A 14,334-nucleotide genomic window follows, 5' to 3' on the forward strand; every position below is an offset into this window, starting at 1 on the left:
GCCTGGAATGCCCTCCCTCCTCAAATGTGACAATTACTCTCCACCCTTTCAAAGCCTTATTGAAGGCACGCCTCCTCCAAGAGTCCTTCCCTGACAAAGTCCTCCTTTCTTCTTCTCCCATTTCCTTCTGCTTCTCCCTGACTGGCTCCGTTTATTTATTCCTCCTCCCAGCCCCAAACTGTTTATGTACAGATCTGTAATTTATTCATTTATATAGACGTCCTGCTTCCCCTCTATCTGTAAAGCTCATCATGAGCAGGGAACGTGTCTGTTTATTGTTACATTGTACTCTCCCAAGCTCCATAAACTCCAAGCTCTGCAGACAGCGCTCAATCAGTGCAATTGACTGACTGACTGACAGTAGGCAAGTGGCAGAGCTGGGATTAGAATCCAGGTCCTTCTGATTTCCGGCCTGATTTCCGGTCTTCTCCAAAGCACCAAATTGACATTTCTGTTGCTGATAATATGTAGGCCTAGGTGCTGAGTCCTGCAGTGGGTGCTTGGTCATGAGATTTGATTTTGCCCCTTCCTTACATGTGGCTCACAATCTACCTTAATCCCATTTTACAGATGAGGCAACAGATCTGGAGAGGTTGAGCAACTTGTCTAAGATCACCCAGCAGGTCTCCTTCTTCACAGTCCCATGCTTCTCCTAGTAGGCCCCAATGACTCTCTGAATGTTATCGCCTCTCTACTCTCCTATTACAACTCAGCCCACACACTTCGCTCCTATAATGACAACCTACTCACTGGACCTCGGTCTCGTCTACCTCATCGCCGACCTCTCATCCTTGTCCTGCCTCTAAGCCGGAACACCCTCTCTCCTCAAATCCGACAGATGATCGCTCTTCCCACTTTCAAAGCCTTATTAAAGGCACATCTCTTCCAAGAGGCCTTTCCCGACTAGGCCCTCACTTCAGCTTGTCCCACTCCCTTCTGCATCACACTTATTTGTTCCCTTTATTCACCTCTTGCCGTCCCAGCCCCCATCCCCAAAGCACTTCCATACATATCTGTAAGTTATTTATTTATTTTAATGTCTGTCTTCCCCTCCAGACTGTAAGCCAGTTGTGGGCAGGAAATGTGCTTACCAATTCAGAGTGTCATATTCTACTCGCCTGAGCTCTCAGTAAACTGTCTTGCACACAGTAAGTGCTCAATAAATAAGATTGACCGATTGATTAGAAAGAACTAGGATGTTAGTTTCAGCTTTTGCAAATAGCTCCAGAGTCTCCGAATAGTGAGTAGGAGCTGGGAAGTGTAGGAATCGGGAGAAGGACTGCCCTTGTCTCTTAAATTGTTTCAATATTTTATTCTTTCATTCCTTCCAGTGTCTCAAGTCCTCTATGCCTTTATTCATAGACTGTGAACCCCTCAAACCTGTGCTGGGCAGCAGCAGCACGGGAGAGAGTCGAAGGCGGAGACTCAAGTTTACCGCGAGGAGGAAGGTAATGGTAAACTACTCCGTATTTTGACGAAGAAAACTCTATGGATCCACTACCAGAACAATTGCAGTTGGAGGTGGGGCGTTCTGGGAGAGATCTATCCATGGAGTAGCTATGGGTCGAAGAGGACTCGATGGCATAAGACAGACAAGGCAAGAACCCCTCAAGGGACAGGGCCTGTGTCTAATTCCTACCTATATAACTCTTCCTGCAAACAGTAAGTGCTTAATAAATACTATTACTCCCAATTACCACTGCTAGAATTTCCCTAGGCTGCATCTCTTGCACTTGGATCTATGACCTCTGGGCATTTGATTCCCCCCTCACCCCTCAACCCCCCAGTACTTATATACTTATCTTTACATTACATATTCTAAATTACTTATTTATATTACTGTCTGTCTCCCCCTCTAGACTGTAAGCTCACTGTGGGCAGGGAACCTATCTGCGAACTCTGTGGTATTTTCCCAAGCGCTTAATACAGTACTGTGCACATAGTAAGCACTCAGTAAATTCCATCGATTGATTGATTGGTCTCTAATGAAAGGCACTGGACTATAACTGAGTCCTTTTGAGCCGTAAAGGTAGGATAGCACAAGTAAGCGCAAGACAGAGTATTGAGAAAAATGGGAGGAGTTCCCTTTTTTATATTTGAGAAGAGAAGCAGCGTGGCTCAGTGGAAAGAGCACGGGCTTTGGAGTCAGGGCTCATGAGTTCGAATCCCAGCTCTGCCACTTGTCGGCTGTTTGACTGTGGGCGAGTCACTTCACTTCTCTGTGCCTCAGTTCCCTCATCTGTAAAATGGGGATTAAGACTGAGCCCCACGTGGGACAACCTGATTCCCCTATGTCTACCCCAGCGCTTAATAATAATGTTGGTATTTGTTAAGCGCTTACTTTGTGCCGAGCACTGTTCTAAGCGCTGGGGTAGACACAGGGGAATCAGGTTGTCCCACGTGGTGCTCACAGTCTTAATCCCCATTTTACAGCTTAGAACAGTGCTCGGCACACAGTAAGCGCTTAACAAATACCAACATTATTATTATTATTATTATTATTTGATGGAAATATCCTTTCGTGTCTAAGGTTAGACTGAGCAATCTCTATTCTGCAAAACTCTTCCTGATTTTACCCTCATTTCATAGCCACCTAGTAGTGATGGGAAATTCTGCATTAGGTCTTTAAGCTTCACACACTGCTGAAAATGAGAATATCTTGGATCATTCAATCGGAGGTTCGAGAAGTATTTTTTGTTCATGTGGGAAGACTAACACTCTCCTGTATGTCTTTTAATTGCTCTTGGGCAGAGGTTATGCCTTTTACTTTTACTGGACTATCCCAAGCATCTGAGGCAGTGCTCTATGCCCAGAAGAGAAGCAGCCTGGCCTGACGGATAGAGCCCAGGCCAGGGAATCAGGAGGACCTGGGTTCTAACTCTGGCTCCTCCACTTGTCTGCTGTGTGATCTTGGGCAAGTCACTTCACTTCTCTGGGCCTCAGTTCCCTCATCTGTAAAATGGGGATTAAGACTGTGAGCCCCATGTGGGACAACCTGATTCCCCTATGTCTACCCCAGCGCTTAGAACAGTGCTCGGCACATAGTAAGCGCTTAACAAATACCAACATTATTATTATTATTATTCTCTGTACCTCTGTAACCTCATCTGGAAAACAAGGGTTAAGACTGTGAGCCCCGTGTGGGTCAGGGACTGTGTCCAACCCAATGTGTATTCACCCCAGCTTAGTTCACTGCCTGGCACATAGTAAGTGCTTAACAAATACCACAATTATATTATAGATACCCAGTACAGCATACAGCACCTAGTAGACTTTGACTATCCCTTCGCTGTCCGTGGGTGGGTCTAGAGAGTAGACCACCTGAGGAAAAAGTCTGGCCACCCAAACCTGAATTGATTCCGGTGGAGGTTCTTTGGCTTAGTACAGTGCCTTGCCCCCAGTGACTGCTCAATAAATAGCATTACTGATTCCAATAAAGTGCTCTGCACATAATAGACTCTCACAAGTGTTCTCCATACAGTAAACTGTCCAGGACTCTCTACTCAGTAGATGTCCAGAAGAATTCTCTACATATGGAAGGCAGACAGTACAGAAAGGTGCTTAGGACAGTGCTCTGAACATAGTAGATGTCCAGTAAAGTGTTTCGCACATAGTAGGAGACCAGTACAGTGTTCTCTGCAAACAATAAGATGCTCAGGACAGTGCTCTGAACAGAGTAATCTGTAAAATGGGGATTGCATAAATGTTCTCCCTCTCTCTTAGATGGTGAGTCTCATGTGGGGCAGGGATCGTGTCTGACCTGAGTAGTTTCTATCTACTCTAGTACTTAGTTCAATGTTTGGTACATAGTAAGTAGTTAGCAAACACCTCTGCACAGAGTACATGTTCAGTGAACACAAGCTGGAAAGGGTTTTTTTGGTTTTTTTTCCCTCAACTGTTAGGATATTTCTTTGTACGACAGCGCTCCGAGGCTAGAGGCTGCTGGACAACTCCGAGCTGGTTTCAGAGTGAGAAATATGGCATTTGGGTTCTATTCAGACACAGGATAGATCAACTGGGAAAACTGAAAGCTTCTTCGAAGATGGCAAACGAGTACTTAGTTTCCTGAAGTTAGCCATGGTGAGAAAAGATTCTTCGAGTCCAAGCACAGAGCTAGCAGTGAGAAGATGCAGCAACCTTTAACTGTAATGTCCTAAACCATCTCACCCAGGACTGTGATGGGATAATTGCAAAGTCAATTTATGAGGCGATTGAAAAATATGAGTTATCTGAAGTTTAATATGGTGCAGGTTTATTCTAATTGAATCCTCCCTAGTTGATTTAAAATCTAAATTACCCTCCTAATTAATGTTATATCTTTGATTTAGAAAACAAATTATAATCAACTCTGTGAGGTGTTGAGAGAAAAGTCAGTCAATTAGGTGCTTAAGACCTGAGATTCTTCACTCCCCTTGCAGAGAAACATTCCTGCAAGGCCACCTATTTTTGTGACCGGTGAAATCACCTCGGTCGGATCGTGGCGGTCCACGCAGAAGGGCGGACATAAAGAGCGGACCATCTCAATCATGGCTGAACTCCCGTCACCTTCACCGGGGCTCTGAACCCCTCCCCACAGAGGGATCGTGAATTCGAGACAGCCCCTATTCCCCGGCCCCACCAGAGGGGACACACAGAGAAGCACTCTCACACCTCCCCAGGTACACACACGTACAGGCTTCTTTCTCTTCCCTCCTTCTCTCTCCCTCTCACTTGTCTCTCCTTCTTTCTCTCTTCTGTCCTTCTCTTCCTCTCCTCTCTCTTCTCCTTCTCTCTCCTACTCTCTCTCCTTCTGTTCCCCTCTCTCCTTCTCTCTCCTTTCTCCTACTCTCCCCTCTCTCCCCTTCTATCTCTCATTCCCCTCTTTCCTTCTCTCTCTCTCCCCCCTCTTTTTCTCTCTCGTCTCTCTCTCCCCTCTCCTTCTCTCCCTCTTTCTCTCTCTCTTCCTCTATCTCCTTCTCTCTCTCCACTCTCTCACCTCTCTCTCGCCTACTCTCTCTCTCCTCTCTCTCCTCTCTCTTCTCTCTCTCTCTCCATCTCTCTCTCTCTCTCTCAAAGAGTTATTGGCTTAGAAACTGGAGTGACTTACCAACCGGGAGGAAAAGCTGGAAGGTGGGAGATAGGAGCTGAGCTGAACGAGGCGGAGCAGGCCCTCTCTGTTCTGCTGCTGCTGCTGCTGCTGCTGCTGCTGCTGCTACTCTGACCTCCTGGTCCCCTTATCTAGGCGGCAGCAGCCTCGTTGCCATGGGGACGGGCTGGGTTTGGGGAGGTCCAGGGCAAAGAGGGGATGGGGCCGGAGGGAAGGGGGGCACAGCTGCCCTTTTAGCTCGCTCAGGCGGCAGGCTTTGATGATGTGGTGGCTGGCTCCAGGGGTGGTGAGGATTAGAGAGCAGGACATAAAAAAAACACCCAGGAGACCTCAGCAAGCAATGAGACCTTCTGTGCTTTATAGGGCCCGAGGCAAAACTCGGAAAAAGGCAGGCATTATACTTAGATGGCTGCATCTCTCTGGCTTCTGGGAGGGAGATCATAATAATTGAAATAACTGTGGTATCTATTAAGCACTTACTACGTGCCAGACACTCAACGAAGCACAGGGGTGGATACAACCAGATCGGGTTACACGCGGTCCCTGTCCCAAATGGGGCTCACAGTCTCAATCCCCATTCTACAGATGAGAGAACTGAAGCCCAGAGAAGTGAAGTGACTTGCTCAAGATCACACAGCAGATGAATTGGCAGAGCTGGGATTAGAACCTATGACCTTCTGACTCCCAGGCCCGGGCTTTATCTACTATGCCATGATGCTTCTCTGACAGATTCTAAAGGGGCTAACTAGCCACCCCTCCGTCTTGGAAGGGACCCTTGGTGGACTTTCCTCTCCAGCAAGCTTGTTTGCTAATTATTATTATCATTATTAGTAATAGCATTATTTGTTAAGCGCTTGCTATGTACCAGGTACTGTACTAAACATGGGGTAGATACAAGCTAATTAGGTTGGACAAAATTCCATGTCCCACGTGGGGCTCACAGTTTTAATACCCATTTTACTGATGAGATAACTGAGGCCCAGAGAAGTGAAGTGACTTGCCCAAAGTCACACAGCGGACACATGGTGGAGCCGAGATTAGAATCCAAGTCTTCTGACTCAGGCCTGTGCTCTTTCGACTAAGCCGGGCTGCTTCTCATGCTAATGGAGTGGGTAGAAGCAGTAGAGAGTGGGGGCTGGAATTCTGGTAAGAAGTATATTTTTAATAATAATAATAATAATGATGATGATGATAATGATAATTGTGGTATTCGTTAAGCGCTTACTAGGTGCCAGGCACTGTACTAAGACACTGGGGTGGATACAAGCAATCCATGTCCCACTTGGGGCTCACACTCTCAATCCCCACTTTACAAATGAGATAACTGAGGCCCAGAGAATTGAAGTGATTTGCTCAAGGGCACACAGAAGAAAAGTGGCAGAACAAGGATTAGAACCCATGACCTTCTGACTTCCAGGGCTTTGCTCTATCCACCACGCCATGCTGCTTCCCTTTCAGTGTTGGTTAGAGTCATATAATGATGAATTCTTAGAGAAGCGGGTGAATGATTAAACTAACTGATCCAGGGCAGACAGTGTCTGTTTCTTCCTTAAAAGATATCTCAGCCTTTTTCAGCAGCCCCACAGTTGCCACTCTTGATCTCTCTCGTGGTCGAAAAGTTCTCCCCTCGAGACCAAAACCATCACCTCGGCTGTGATTCCTCTTGGGGAATTCTCTGCGGATGTAGAGATCAACTAGTTAGTTCTAAAGTTCAGACAAGAAGCAGCATGGCCTAGCGGAAAGAGCACAGGCCTGGGAGTCACAGAACCTGAGTTCTAATTCCGGGTCTGCCCCTTTCCTGCTGTTTGACCCTGGTCAAGTCACTTAACTTCTCTGGACCTCGGTTTCCTCATCGATAAAACGGAGATTCAATACCTGTTCTACCTACCTTTTAGATTGGGAATGTATCTAGTTATTGTTGTATCGTACTCTCCCAGTGCTTAGGACAATGCTGCGTGCTGTTAGCGCTCAATAAATATGATTGAATGAATTTATTGAGTGTTTATTGTCCCCTCCTCTTAGACTGTGAGGTCCATGTAGGAGAGGTACTGTAACCTGAGAAGCAGCGTGGCTCAATGGAAAGAGCACAGGCTTGGGAGTCAGAGATCATGGGTTCGATTCCTAGCTCTGCCACTTGTCAGCTGTGTGACTGTGGGCAAGTCACTTCACTTCTCTGTGCCTCAGTTACCTCATTTGTAAAATGGGGATTAAGATTGTGAGCGTCACGTGGGACAACCTGATTACCCTGTAACTATCCCAGTGCTTAGAACAGTGCTCTGCACATAGTAAGCGCTTAACAAATATGAACATCATCATTATTATTATTATTGTCCGCTCTGAATGCACATCATCTACCCTAAGTACTTGGTACATAGTAAATACTTCACACGTACCACAATTATTGACATCTTATTTTACAGACAATTAGAAGGCAGATGTGAAATCAGCAAAAACTGGAAAATAGAACATGTCACTAAAGAAACACCCTGATCAGGTAGTGATAAACTTAGGAAAGCTGCAGTTGGAAGGGAGATGGGCTGATACAATAGCCAACCTTGGATCACTATAGGGGCAGTTTGGATGGGGAGGAAAGAGTGGATTTTAGAGACGTTGTGAAGGGAGAACCAACGGGATTTGATGATAGATTGAATATGGAGGGTTGAATGAGAGAGGTGAATAACTCACAGTCTAAGAAGAAGAGAGAAGCATCATGGTCTAATGGATAGAGTACGGGCCTGGGAGTCAGAAGGACCTGGGTTCTAATCCTAGCTCAGCCACTTGACTGCTGTGTGACTGTGGGCAAGTCACTTTACTTCTCTGTGCCTTAGTTACCTCATCTGCAAAATGGGGATTCGATATGATTACCTGATTACCTTGTATCTACCCCAGTGCTTAGTACAGTACCTGATATACAGTAAGTGCTTAACAAATACCACAGTTATTATTAATTATTAATGACATATAGAATCCCCATTTTGCAGATGAGGAAACTGAGGTGATAGAGAAGTGAAGTGACTTGCCCGAGAAACCACAGCAGGTAACAGGAGCAGGATTAGAACCCAGGTCCTCTGAATCCAAGGCCCAGGCTCTTTCCGCTAGGTCATGCTGTTTCCCTCATCTATAAAACGGGGATTCAGATTGTGAGCTCCACATGCGACATGGACTGTGTCCAAACTGGTTCGCTTGTATCTATCCCAGAGCTTAGTACAGTACCTGGCACACAGTAAGCACTTAACAAATACCATTCAAACAAAAAAAAAAGTAAGGGGTCAATAAATACCCTTGATGGATTGATTGGTTGAAAATAGAGTTAGTAGACAACGATTCTTGTTCTGAAACCTTTCCCTTACCCTGCTGATCATTTAGCAGTAGCGGTCCCCCCACCCGTGAGATTTAGGTTTGGGTGAAAATGCCAAGTCAGATTTGATTAGGGATCTGCTGAGCACCCTGCCTATGTGTGATTACTACAACCTACTACGGCCCAGCCCACACACTTGGCTCCTCTAATGGTAACCTTCTCGTTGTACCTCAATCTCCTCGATCTCGCCGCCGACCTCTTGCCCATATCCTGCCTCTTGCCTGAAACGCCCTCCTGCCTTTTATCCGACACACAATTACTGTCCCACCATTCAAAGCCTTATTGCATACACATCTTCTCCAAGAGGCCTTCCCTGACTGAGTCCTCCTTTCCTCTTCTCCCACTCCCTTCTATGTCACCCTGACTCATTCCCTTTATTCATCCTCCCACCCCAGCCCCACAGCACTTATGTACATGTCTGTAATGTATTTCTATTTTTATTTTGATTATTAAATTATTATTATATTATTGTTATAAAAATTTTTATTTTGTGTACATGTCCGTCTCTCCTTCTAGACTGTCAGCTCAGTGTGGGCAGGGAATATGTCTATTTATTGCTATGTTGTACTTTCCCAAGCGCTTAATACGGTGCTTTGCATACAGTAATGTCTGTCTCCCCTTCTAGACTGTAAGCTCACTGTGGGCAGAGAATGTGTCAGTTTAGTGTTGTATTGTACTCTCCCAAGTGCTTAATTCAGTGCTTTGCATACAGTAAGCACTCAATAAATACAATGGAAAGAATGAATGAATGAATGAATGAATGAATGAATAAATAAATAATAATAATGTTGGTATTTGTTAAGCGATTACTATGTGCAGAACACTGTTCTAAGCGCTGGGGTAGATACAGGGTAATCAGGTTGTCCCACGTGAGGCTCACAGTTAATCCCCATTTTACAGATGAGGTAACTGAGGCACAGAGAAGTTAAGTGACTTGCCCACAGTCACCCAGCTGACAAGTGGCAGAGCTGGGATACACAAGCATCGTGACAAGGGGAAATACCCAGCCTGTGTACTGACCAGTAAACTGTAGGATGATAAGAATTATGGTATCTGTTAAGCACTCACTATGTGCCAGGCACTGTACTAAGTACAGGGTTGGATACAAGCCAATCAGGTTGGACAAGTCCATGTCCCACATGGAGCTCACAGTCTTAATTTCCATTTTACAGATGAGGTAACTGAAGCTCAGGGAAGTTAAGTGACTTGCCCAAGGCCGCACAACAGAGTGCTTAGTACAGTGCATGACACATAATAAAGGGCTTAACAAATATCATAAAAACATTAATGACAAAGATAACTAAGCTACCACCACCTTGCATGTGGATCAGGTCGAATGGCGAAGGAAAGCGCAATTTTCCAAAATCCTGGCTGGACTTCCGGACAGAAATCCAGCCGCGGAGTCTGGAACCCTGAGGTCTGTCGTTATTCATTCATTCAATCAATCGTATTTACTGAGCGCTTACTGCTAGACTTTGGAGGGGGGATAGAGTCTTTGGTTAGAATTCTGCAAGCAGAAAACCAAGAGCCTAACAGGGGGATGTTCAGTTAGGGAACAGACATCAGACAGATGGTTTTGGATGTAAATACCATCCAGTATTTATGGGGGATTCTAAGTGCAGGAGGGAGGGAGAGGATTAATTTTTCCCTAAGGACCAACAGGACTTTAAGGCTTGTTCTTTGGGGCTCTTATGCTTCTATCGCTCGGGGGCTAACACAGAATGAGGAATTCCAGTTTCTGACTTAGAAGCAGTGTGGACTGTTGGAAAGAGCATAGGCCTGGGAGTCAGAGGACCTGGGTTCTAAACTCTGCTCCAACCACTTGTCTGCTCTGTGACCTTGGGTAAGTCACTTCGCTTCTCTGTGCCTCAGTTCCCTCACCAGCAAATTGGGGATTCAAAACCAGTTCTCCCTCCTCCTTAGAATATGAGCCCCATGTGGGACCTGAAGTATCCACCCCATCTCTTAGTACAGGGTTTGGCACACATTAAGTGCTTCATTCACTCATTCAGTCATATTTATTGAGCGCTTACTGTGTGGGGAGCACCGTACTAAGTGCTTTGGAGGGTACGATACAACAATAAACAGACACATTCTCTGCCCACAGTAAATACCATTATAATAATTATTATTATAGCTTAGATTACTGTTGTTCATCCAGTTCCTGTGTCAAGAATTCCTCTCTTCCACTCATTTCAGTTTGGAGGCCCAGTTTCCATTAGGCAGAGGTTTCTTTGGGAGCTCAGCCAAAGTGTCAGTCCACTGGCTGCTGTTGTCATCGACAAAGCGGTCAGGGACACATAAAAAGACTGAAGGCCACAGGCAGTAGAGAGGGCTGTTTGTAAAGAGCCTCTCACCTCTAAATTCCTCCTTTCACTGATGCCGGTGAATAAAGAGAGAGCGGTTTCTGTGTTCTGTGATGATGCTTATTGTGTCAGTAGCCACATCACGGCATCTGAAATAGCCCTTCAGCCGAGCCCTAATCTGGACCCCATTCGTTGGCTTCTTTCCTAACAATCACACTGAAACTTCCGGACCATGTTGACACTAATAAGTAGAGCTGCAGAGGTATCTGGGACAGAGTGACGGTCCTTCTGCAGCCAGAATTTTGAACGAGTGTCTACTGGGTGACCTTGGTCAAGTCACTTCACTTCCCTGGGCCTCAGTGACCTCATCTATAAAATGGAGATTGAGACTGTGAGCTCCATGTGGGACAGGGACTGCGTCTAACCCCATTTGCTCGTACCCACCCCAGTGCTTAGTGCAATTCCTGGCACACTGTAAGCACTTTACAGATGCCACAGTTATTGTTCTGATACTCTCCTGGCCAAGAGGAGAGGTCACAGACCTGAGAGTCGGAAGGTCATGGGTTCTAATTCCTGCTCTGCCACTTGTCTGCTGTGTGGCCTGGGGCAAGTCACTTCAGTTCTCTGTACCTCAGTTACCTCATCTGTAAAATGGGGATTAAGACTGTGATCTTACACAGGACAGGGATTATGTCCAATCCAATTTGCTTGTATCCACCCCAGTGCTTAGTGCAGTGCCTGGAACATGGTAAACACTTAACAAATACCATAATTATTGAATTATTAAGTGCCATATTAGGTAAGCATCACTTGATACTCACTAAATACCACTGATTGATTGATTGATCTATGCATAAAAATGACTTGGTAGGCTAAATTCCTAAAGCCTAGCTCATATCATTCTTTTGAAAATTTATCAGAAGTGTGGTTTTATTGTGAAATTTTATTGTAAAACATTGCATTCAAACCCAACTGTCCATGGTATCGTGGAAGGGGGATTTATGGTATTTATCCAAACTCTGAAGTGAGTTTGGATTATTGATTTATCAATCATGAGTAATGGATTAATCAATGATCCAAACTCAATTCAGAATGCATTTCCATTTCTACTCCCCCTAAACCTTCCATTCAGCCTGCTCATAGACAGCATTGTGTGTTGCACTGAGCTCCATTTTTTTTCTCTTCCATGACCCTTTTCTGCTGGAGATCACATGAGTGGTTACAAGACCAACGAGGGAAGGCTGAGGTAGGAAAAGATGTGGATAATCCATATTCAATCAATCAGTGGTATTTATTGAGTGCTTACTGTGTGCAGAGCATGGTACTAAGTGCTTGGAAGACCGCAAAAGACAGAACAAAAAGGCTTTCTCCACAAAAAAACAGAGTCAGGTGATCCTCTTGGTCATTTAATAAAAAAACAACACGGTACGATATATGTCTTAGGCCTCCAATGGTCATTCCTGTATCTTTTCACTGCCCTTCTATCAATTAGTCAACCCATGGTATTCATTGAGTGCTTACTGTGTGCAAAGCACTCTACTCAGCCCTTGGGAGAACAGAGTTGGTACACATATTTCCTGCCCATAAGGCACTTCTAGTCACTAACCTTAGTGTCCCTTGTTGAGGTAACTTTATAGCCCAAGCAATTCTGTGGCTCAGTGGAAAGAGCCCGGGCTTGGAAGTCAGAGGTCAGGGGTTCGAATCCGGCTCCGCCACTTGTCAGCTGTGTGACTGTGGGCAAATCACTTAACTTCTCTGAGCCTCAGTTCCCTCATCTGTAAAATGGGGATTAAAACTGTGAGCTCCACATGGGACAATCTGATCACCCTGTATCTACCCCAGCGCTTAGAACAGTGCTCTGCACATAGTAAGCACTTAACAAATACCAACATTATTGTATCTATACTAGTAGTGTAATAATTAGTAATAACTGTGATATTTGCTAGGTGCTTACTGTGTGTCAGGGCTGTATCAATAGCTGGTCATAGATACAAGCAAATCAGGTTGGACACTGTCCCTGGGCCAGATGGAGCTCATGGTCTTAATCCCCATTTTACAGAGGAGGTAAATGAGGCCCAGAGAAGTGAAGCGACTTGCCTAAGGACACACAACAGAGTGAAACCAGGATTAGAACCCAGGTCTTTCTGACTCCCAGACCCATGCTCTATCCACTAGACCACTCTACTGATCTAAGGGAACTGGAGTTGGGGCCTTATAACAATAATAACGGGCTGTAATGGCTAAAATAGTGCTTATAATAGTGTTGTCACGCTTAACTAATTCTTGGATTACTAATCATTTTTAAGTATCTTTAAGTATTTCTTAAGCGCTTATTATGTGCCAGACACTGTACTAAACGCTGGGATAGATATAAGATAATTGGGTTGGACTCAGTCCCTGTCCCACATGGGGCTCAGGACTCTGGCGAACAAATGATTAATTAGCATATTCAGGAAACCTCTCCTTGAAAACAGCCCTAGATCCTCCCCTACCGCTCTCCATCATTTAATTAAGCGACCTCTTGCGCTCTTGTTTCCATTTTCTTTCGACAACAGAACACAGACACAAAGCGCTGAATGTCACCCTGCCTCATACGTTGGCTCCTCTCCCAGCCCCACCTGACCCCCCCCAGCGCGAGGTGGGGAAGCAAGCCCTCGAAAGGCCAAGTCACGTGGCTACCACCGCATCTCGCTGACAGCCTCGACTGAGCTGAATCCGCTCGGACAGAGTCTGGGGGGATTGGGCTTACCCCAAATCTGAGTGGCCGGGAGGAGAGTCGTGAAGATAAAGGGAACAGGAGGATTTATGGAAGCCTCAGTCTGATTCAGGGGGAGAACAGGCATCAGGCTGGGGCTATTTATAATAATAAGATCGATGATGGTATCTGTAAGCCTTACTACTCATTCAGTCATACTTACCGTGTGCACAGCACTGTACTAAGTGCTCGGGAGAGTACACTACAACAATGTTGAGGTGGCTACACGCGGATCAGGTTGGACATACTCTCTGGCCCACGGGGGATTCACAGTCTCAATTCCCATTTTCCAGATGAGGTAACTGAAGCACAGAGAAGTGAAGTGTCTTGCCCAAGGTCACACAGCAGACAGATGGCGGAGCGGGGATTAGAACCCATGACCTCCTGACTCCCAGGCCTGTGCTCTATCAACTACACCATGCTGCTTCTCTACAGTGCTTTCCAGAGTGCCCAGTACGGTGCTCTGCACATAATAAGCGCTCATTAACACCGATGATAGTGATGATGATGATGATGATGATGATTAAGATGTCGATGAGTCATAATATTCAGTGGGGGTTTGGCTTGAATGATATGGGGCGGGGAATGTGTCTACCAACCCTGTTACATAATCACTGTGGAATTTGTTAAGCGCTTACTATGTGCCAGGCCCTGTACTAAGTGCTTGAGTGGATACCAGCAAATCAGGTTGAATAAAGTCCCTGTCCCACCTGGGGCTCACAGGCTCAATCCCCATTTTACAGAAGAGATCACTGAGGCCCAGAGAAGTGAAACGACTAGCTTGAGGTCACACAGCTGATAAGTGGCAGAGCGGGGACTAGAACCTTCT

This window comes from Ornithorhynchus anatinus, chromosome 21 (assembly GCF_004115215.2).
Source record: "Ornithorhynchus anatinus isolate Pmale09 chromosome 21, mOrnAna1.pri.v4, whole genome shotgun sequence".
NCBI classification, from domain to species: domain Eukaryota; kingdom Metazoa; phylum Chordata; class Mammalia; order Monotremata; family Ornithorhynchidae; genus Ornithorhynchus; species Ornithorhynchus anatinus.